The following is a 9,230-nucleotide window of genomic DNA, read 5'->3' as shown; positions in this document are numbered from 1 at the left end:
ATGAAAGCTTTCAGTGCACTACTTGCTCAATTGGGATATAACCAATTCAATAATCAACTAAGCATGTACCCAACAAATGAATGATAGTGTGCGCCTGTGCTAGTGTAGAATCCTAAAGTGAATATCAAAATAATCACAAAATCAAGATGATGTGGACCACAAGTGCAAGCGAGATATCAATCTTTCAAAAAATTTACTCCTAAATGGCATTTATAAGGACTACAAGGAGTATTGGACTCTCAAGTCAAGCAATTTTTAAATTTTAAGCAATATAGTCCTCAAAAGATCAAAATCATAGCTAGATATGGACCAATCATAGAAAATCTCTCAAATACACAAGTCATGTTCAAAATTTTGAATTTAAAAGTAAACACTGTAACATACACTATTACCCCCAAACTTAAACGGCACAATGTCCTCAATGTGCAAAGAGAACAAAGGAAAGAGTATATCGGTGCAATTAAGGCAAAGAATAGCTGGGACTGAAGTATCCAAAGTGGGTGGCATAGCCCCCCCAAACTTAGGATTAACTGTGGTCCTGAAATTTGGCACTCAGATAAACTCATCAGATAACAAAAAGGGATAATCAGTGCATAGTGGACATGTACGTGTAAATGAAATAAAACAGTGAGAGAGGTATAAGGGTGGTCCTGAAAATCGGGTAGCACTCTCTCACCGAAGTCACTGTGATGTACGTGATAGAGTCAAACATACAGAGATAAGAATATAGTAGATGACATCCATAGCAAAAACATATATAATGAAAATAAATTATAGAGTACATCAAAAGAGCAAAGCTGGCATATCCGGCTGCAAATAATATACATTGACAAAAATAAAGTATAGAGCACAGAGGTGTAATATAAAAAAATAAAAGAAACTGGAAATCTCAGGTGGACGAGGCAGGACGGGCAGGGCGAGCTTCACAGATATCCCTAGATAAATCTCGGAGTGCAGTCATGACATCTGTGCGGAATGTAGCAAAATCAGCTCGGTGGGTTACAGCATCGGCTCGAATGGCAGTAGTATTAGCTCTGATAGCAACCACTGTATCCTTAAGAGCCTGAAGACGCTCTCCAAAGCTGGGGGTCTAACTAGGAGCCTCAGGTACGGATGAATCAGAAGAAAGATCCTGAGTCTGCTTCTCCTCTTGTATTGGCGACCTAGCTAGAGAGTGCTGCTTTGCGTCATCTGCAGGTTACTCTAAATAGATGTCTATGTGTTCGGCAGCTGGACCTACTGGTACATCGTCCGCTGCGGGGTCTGCTGCTGCTGCCTCTGCCTCCTCAGCCTCGAGCTTCTCTGCAGCTACTACTGCATGGTCCTGCAGTCTAGTGATAATATAGTATTGTAGCTCTTGTTCCAGTCCTTCTTTAAGAAGTGACAGGAACCTCTCTCAGGGTGCTCTGGAGGATGAAAAGGATAGCGCTGATCAATTAGTATCTGGGTGATAAGGTGGCCAAATTGGAGAGACTTAGCCCTTCCGGGCTTCTCCTTGCTGATATACTCATTGAAGAGCTTCCTTATCACGCTCCAGATGAGTGTGGGGATAGATACCAAGTGGCCTATATAAAATGCATAGAGGGCTGTCAGATAGTCTCCTCGTCGCTGAATCTTGTGCCCGGCCATAAATATGTTCTGAAAGATAACGGAATCAAAGAACCATAGGTCATCTGGAAGAAAAGTGCGGGTGGCGAAAGTCTCGCCATCGGCATGGTGACCTGTCAAGAAAACTGCCATGTCGGCATAAGAAGGCCTGTATAGCCTCGGATATAGCTCTTGTAGCTCCGGAGGGCATCGGTGTGGACAATGGCATGATCTGGCTAGCGTGTCAACAGTAATAGTAATCTGATGGCCATCTATGGTAGTAACCAGCTCTGTCGTGGTACGCAGGGATGGTCGGAGGTTCTGGAAGAACATCCGTACTAGCCGCGGGTAGACTGGCTCAGTAACTGGGGCAAGAATAGCTGCAAGGCCCCTCTGGATAATATCATGGTAGGCTGATTGGATCAGCACCGATTTGGAGAAGAAATCTGTGTCAAACACTGACTTATGGTCCACTGTATATGCGCATATCTAGGTGTGGGCCTGTCACGCTCTCGAGCTGGCTGGTGTGATGGAGATGGTAATGGTGAATACTCAGCCTCAGCATGTGATGGAGATAGTGATGGTGTAAACGCACCCTGAGCCGCAGAAGTAGATGGAATATGATCATCCTCAGCCTTATGAGCAGGTGACTGAGGTGGAGTAGGCGTTAATGGCTCCTCCTGTATATGAGAGGGCTCTGCTGGCTCCTCTATCCTAGGTCTGATATGTCTCTGAGGCCCGTGTTGCCTCTTGGCAACAGTCTCGCGCTTAGTCATGGCCTGAAGAATAATTTTAAAAAAACTTGCAAGGGGAGTCAGTGCCAAAATAAAGAATTGAAAGCACAAAATAGAAACATGCATGTCAAATAAGATAGACAAAACATATAGATAACATGAATCTATGTAAGTGACAAGATATGAAGCATACTAAACAATGTAAGTATGAAATGCATCAAATATGGAATATCACAGGCATTGGGTATATATGAGATAGCATGAACATAATACATGATGAATGAAGTGTGTGTATAAGATCTGTGAAGTTCGATCGATCACAAAAAATGTGAGATCGATCTCAAAACTTGGATCAATCTGAGAAACTGAAAAACTGAGTTCGATCGATCTCTCAAGATCAATCTGAGATAGAAGTTCGATCGATCGAACTGTGCGAAGATGAAAACTGAAGGGTCACAGAGATGTGACTTTGGAGCACGGGGGCCACACGAACAGTGTCGTGGGCCCATCAACACAAGAATTCCTCAATCCTAGTCACTTTACAAAGCCCATACTCCCACAAAACAAATCAAAACTCAAAATATATATACATATATACAAATCTATATACACATATAGATAACATGCATCAAGCTCCATCAATGGAGGAAATCGTCAACAATACATCTTAGATCTAATAGTAGGCAACATGTATTGAACAAGTTGAAGCTTGAAATCATAAGATGTGGCTCGGATTTTACCTCAAGTCGCGAGAGAAGATGAGAGGAAGATGGAGATGAAAATCTGATAGGAGAGAGAAAGAATCAACGTTTGGATCTCGCTGGAGATTTGCCAGAGAAGATGATGAAGATGGGTAAGTGCAACGGCGATAAATGATGAGGGACGAGGGTTTGGAGGGTTGGATCGATCTAATGAATTGATCTTGAGACCCTCAAATTTTATTTTTAAAAACTTTTCCCGATTAGTTCGATCGATCGAACTGAGATTTCAGATCGATCGAACTTTGATGGTCTCTCTTCAAAGTATTTTTGGAATTTTTGAAAAATTAAAAACTAAAATTAAAAATTAAAAATTAAAATAGAATTTTTTTTTTGGATTTTTGAAAAATAAGAGTAGAAATAAAAATAATTTTTGGATTTTTGTTGTTGTTCTTGTTTTTTTTTTTTTTTTTTTTTTTTTTTTTTAATTAAAAAGTCAAATGAAGTCAAACAAAAGTCAAAATAGAGAATTGAAGAACTGAGATCGATCTGAACAAAATGTTCGATCAATCAGACAGAGAGCAAAAATATGCAGATTTTTGGTTCAAAAATTTGAATAAGTGTTGGAACTTGCAGATCGATCGAACTTTAAAGTTTGATCGATCGAAGAACTTCAGATCAATCTTGAAATGTTTTCGATCGATGAGACAGAGAGCTGAAATATGTAGGTTGATGCACGCTCAAAATTTTCTAAGTGTTGAATCTCAAGATCGATCGAACTTTGAAGTTGGATCGATCTAAGGTCTTCTGATCGATCTGAGAATAAGTTCGAACGATGGGACAGAGAGGTGATTTGGATGCAGGTCGAAAATTTTTCTAAGTGTTGGCTGCAGGTGGAAGTTCGATCGATCGAACTCTCGTTTGAGATCGATCGAACTTATGCAAAATGCTCAATCACAATATAAAAGTTCATGCAATCCTAATCACAGTTCCTAGCAATGCATATGAACCAAAAACAAGTATCTAGACTTCGCAAGAAATGAAATTAAATATAGAAATGAGGGAGGAATAGGGTTTTGACACCCTACGAAATGTTGTGCTAGTCTTTAACGTCTCTAGCAAGACGCTGGGCTCTTTTAGCCCGGATAAAAAATCTTGTAATGCATTCCCTCTTTGTTGGGGTGATAGATGCTTTGAACTCCACCCAACAAACAGTTCTTTGAAGAACTTGTTGGATTAAGCTCAAAAGAAACTTTTGATCCCTTGTCAATGCAATCACAACCTTTGGGCTTCCATGCCCTTTCAAAGCAAGAATTTGAAACAACACTTTGAGAATGCAAGGTTGAAGATGATCCCTTTGAAATTTTGGTCTTACACAAAAGCTCACTTCCTTGACATTGAAGATCATGACATTTATCTACAACATTAACCTCTCCTTCATATTTGTCAAATGAGTTGGGTGTGGGATTGAAGATATTCAACTTCACCTTCATGTGGCCAAATGAGATCTTCATTATCCCCGTCCTGCAATTGATGTTGGCATTAGTGGTTGCCAAGAAAGGACGGCCAAGGATAACGGGAATTTGGCTTTTAGGATTGGGGACTGGTTCCGTGTCAATGACAACGAAATCAATGGGGAAGAAAAACTTGTCAATTTTTATCAATACATCCTCGATTATATCACTAGGCTTCTTAATGGATCGGTCGGCAAGTTGTAAAACTACCGACGTCAGTTTCAATTCACCTAGGCCCAATTTGACATAAACCGAGTATGGAAGAAGGTTAACACTTGCTCCTAAGTCAAGAAGCGCTCGATTAATGATATGATCACCAATGATGCATGAAGTAGTAGGTGAACCAGGGTCCTTAAACTTTGGTAAAGTGTTATGTTGCAAAATTGAGCTTACTTGCTCGGTCAAAACCACTTTTCTTGGTGCTTGGCTCTTGTTCTTCCACTTTTGGGTGCACAAGCCTTTCAAGAATTTGGCATAAGCCGGAATTTGCTTGATTGCATCCAAAAGTGGAAGGTTGACTTTCACTTGCCTAAACATTTTCATGATTTCATTGGTTTTTGCTTTTTGCTTGTCTTTTGAAATAGATCCTTTTAAGGCATCCGGAAATGGAGCTTTTGGTTCAAAACTCTTTTCAAAATTTTTCTTTGAAGTCTCTTCAACACAAGAAGTTTTTAAATCACTTTGTTTCAAATTATTTTTCAACAAAACCTTTTCAAATTCATTTTTCGGCAAATTTTTCTTCAAATCATTTTTAAAATCATTCTTCAAATCACGTTTTGAAGCTTTCTCATTCACAAGATCATGTATATGCAATGAAGGAGGAATGGGATGTGAAACGAGATAGGTGACAACTTGAGGTTGTACCGGTTCACTTTTTTCATTGACATTTCAACTTGATTGTCCATAATCCTACCACTCCGTAAGGTAGTCACCGCATTAACATGCTCAATGGTGTGACCTTCCAATGAGGAATGGGTTTCCACAACACATTGTTGCTTAGGTGGGGCATTCATAGGCATCTTTCCCTTCTCTCTAACATTAAGAGTGCTTGTTATTTGCCCTACTTGGGTTTCTAGCTTCACAATAGATTGAGAATGGGAATGAAGCAATTGTGTGTTTGCCTCAAGAGTGCCCAAAGCATTCAAAACTTTTTCTTCAAAGGTAGGACTTCTAGCATTTCCTTGGGAATAAGATTGGTTGGGAAAATGAGTGTTAGCAAATTGATTCCCTTGTGATTGATAAGGTCTATAACCTTGGGATCCTTAGTTTTGAAGTGGAGGTGGAATGTACTTCCCTTGAAAACCGCCTTGGGAAGGGTTTGAGCCCTCTCCTTGGTTTTTCCAAGAGAAATTCGGATGATTTCTCCAACTTGGATTATAATGAGTACCATAAGGATTGTTCCCTTAGTTTACAAAAGTTGCATTGACTTGTTCATTAGGTTCATTTTGCACTTGTCCATGAAGACAATGAAAAGTAGAATGAAGAACACTAGAACAAGTCATACATGTTTCATTTGATGCACGATGAGAATGGTTAGGGAAGGAAGATACTTGGTTCGCCGAGTTTTGGTTAATAAAAAATTGATCAAACTTTTGAGATAAAGACTTCATTTTGGCGGCTATTTCATTTGAATGGTCGACTTGATATAAGCCAACACTCTTCCTACCTTGTGAATTTCTACCATTCTTTGATAATGTTCTATGCAAAGAATTTTCACTCATGCTCTCATAAAGATGCCATACGTCATCTTCATGCCTATCAATGTATGAGCCACCCATGGAAGCATCAACTATGCCTTTGTAATTGTTCGATAAGCTCTTAAAGAAATATTGAACTAATTGCCATTTGGGTATGTCATAATGTGGACACTTCCTAAGCAATTCATTAAAGCGTTCCCATGCCTCATGAAATGTTTCTCCATCCCCATGTGAAAATTCCCGAATTGAGGTTCTCATGGCATTGGTCTTAGAAACCGGATAGTACTTCTTCAAGAACTCTTGTTGCATTTATGCCCAAAAAGTGATTGAAAAAGGCCTAAGATTGTTAAACCAGTACTTTGCCTTATCTTTTAAGGTGAATGGAAAAAGTTTGAGTCTTAAGACCTCTTCCGGCATGTCCGTATATTTTACGGTGGAACATACTTCTAGAAACTCATCCAAATGCTTGTAAGGTTCTTCACTTGGAAGTCCATGATAGTTAGGAAGCATTTGAATGTTTTATGGCTTAATTTCATAGTGATGTGCTCTAAATGGTGGCAATTGAATGCATTTGGGTGCATTGTATTCGTTAGGCACATAGTGATCTCTTAAAACAAGTGGAGGATTAGCAATTTGAGGTACAACATGGGTACCTTGATTTTGATTTCCTTGAATGATGGGAGATTATGGAGCATACATTGGCCTTGGAATTCCAAATGGAACTTGGCCTTGTTGTTGTTGTGGTTGGTGAATGAACGGTCTAGGCATGTCTAATGGTGCTTGAATGTTCTCATGATGCACATTTGGACGAAGGATACCTTATTGGTCTATGTGACCAAGGTCCTCTACATGCTCTTCATTATGGCCTTCCATTGATGTAATGGATTGGGTAGAACTAGAACTTCCTCTTCCCCTAGGATTTCTAACTACGGATTCAAGATGCAAATCAAGAGGGACAAGAGTTGGTCTTAGTGATCTACGACCATGCATGCACAATGTAAAACACACAAACACAATAAATAAACAAACACTTCGATTTCACAACAATTCAATGAATCTTCCTCCACAAACAATTAACCCATACTCCTATGCTTTAACAACAATGATGCAAAGAACAATTAAGAATGCCTCCACACGGGCTCATGATTTATCTAAGAAATTAAAAACAAGCCTCCATGCGGGCTAACGATTTAATTAAGGGATTGAGTAAAGAAAGTCTCACAAAGGTCCTATAGCACGTCAACGCCAAATTTATAGTTTAGCTTAGCAATTTTTTAAAATTTTTAGCATTTTTCCATGCTTGCTTAGCTCCTTTGCTTGAATGCTCCTTTGCTTAAAGAAAGTCTCACAAAAGTCCTATAGCACTTCAACTCCAAATTTATAGCTTAGCTTAGCAATTTTTTTAAATTTTTAGCATTTTTCCATGCTTACTTAGCTCTTTTGCTTGAATACTCCTTTGCTTGCTTCCTAGCTCAATGCTCCTTGTCAAAGATGAACAAACACAATAAGTAATCAAAAGAAAAATAAAAATAAAGTAAAGACACAAAAGAGTACTAATTCCTAATTGATTCCACAAATACGATGTTGCCTAATCCCCGGTAACGGCGGCAAAAACTTGGTGGTGATTCGGTTGTCGCCGTCCTACACCACAAGCTTAGAGAGTGTGCATTAAGGCGAGGGCCAAGTTTTACATTTATAAAAACTACTACTACCTTCACTAAAAATATATTTAGGGTGAGTAGGGATCGTCCTAAGGGATTGGAGTCGAATTTGGTTGTGGAATCACAATTAGGGTTAGTAGGTCGAGTGATCAAACAAATAGTTGGTTGGTTGATTAAACTAGAGAGCAAATTAAACTAAATAATTGAATGCAATAAAGAGTAAGTAAGAGAGAGAGAGAGATCTTGGAGTTTAGAGGTCACCACCAAACAATGTTTTTCTACACCCTTAACAATTGACTAATGAGGGAAATGTGTGTTGCAATATTGATGTGTGTGTGTGTGTTGGTTGATTCAATTAGCAAGGGTGATCAATTAAGTATATATTGTCTAAGCAACATGTGAAAAACAAAATATATCTAACAATTAAGTATATATTGTCTAAATAGCATGTGAAAAACACAATATATCTAGCAAGTCATTAATCCTTTCATTAAGCTCATAAGCCAAATACATCACAAGGTTAGAGACATGTACTACTTACATTCAAAAGTATGGAACATCAAACAACAAGCATAGAATGTCCTCCCATCTAACAACTATGCTACCACTACACTACAATTAAGCTAATGACATGAAATTAAACTAATTAAGCTAAGGGAAATGCACAATCCATCAAGAAATGAGCATGAACCATCTAGAAAATTACAAGAGCATTCCATTAAGCACAATGTTTTGATAATTTTTAGATCTAAGGCATTAATACACATAGACATGCATCAATAACACAAGAAATAGAGACAAACACATGAACATCTATTCTAGCATACATAGACATATAGATAGAATGAAATGATCAATTGGAAGTATTAAACCACATAAATCATTGAATAAACAAGATTTATATATATAAAAGTGCCAAAACATGTATTACAACACTAATCCTTTAATAATACACAAAATCAAGATGTAGAAAGCATGCTTGGGGCTAACTTTAGCCCCGAGAGGATGTCTAGCCACTCATGGTAGTGCTTCTCCAACCCTTAAGGGCTAACTCCATGGTAGAGATTTGCTCCTTGGTTGATGAAGAGTCTCCAATGGTGTCTCTAGCCTCCTCCTCCTCTAAGCTTCCTCTTCCAAGAGTTCTACAATGTATGATATGATATGATGTGATGCGATGTAAAAAGTAATCCTTATTCTTATATAGGTAGGTCAAATGACACCCAAAATAAGCTGGGGTCGTACAGCAAATATTCCCCAATGATTGGATAAAGGACAACTTTTTGTGATATGGAAATTTAACTTTTTCGCACTGGAGGAAGTTCGATCGATCGAACCTTGG

This window comes from Cornus florida, unplaced genomic scaffold (assembly GCF_030987335.1).
Source record: "Cornus florida cultivar Cherokee Brave unplaced genomic scaffold, ASM3098733v1 CherokeeBrave_3.0.0_Hap2_Chr10, whole genome shotgun sequence".
Classification (NCBI taxonomy): domain Eukaryota; kingdom Viridiplantae; phylum Streptophyta; class Magnoliopsida; order Cornales; family Cornaceae; genus Cornus; species Cornus florida.
Note: the sequence above shows the minus strand (reverse complement) of the source record.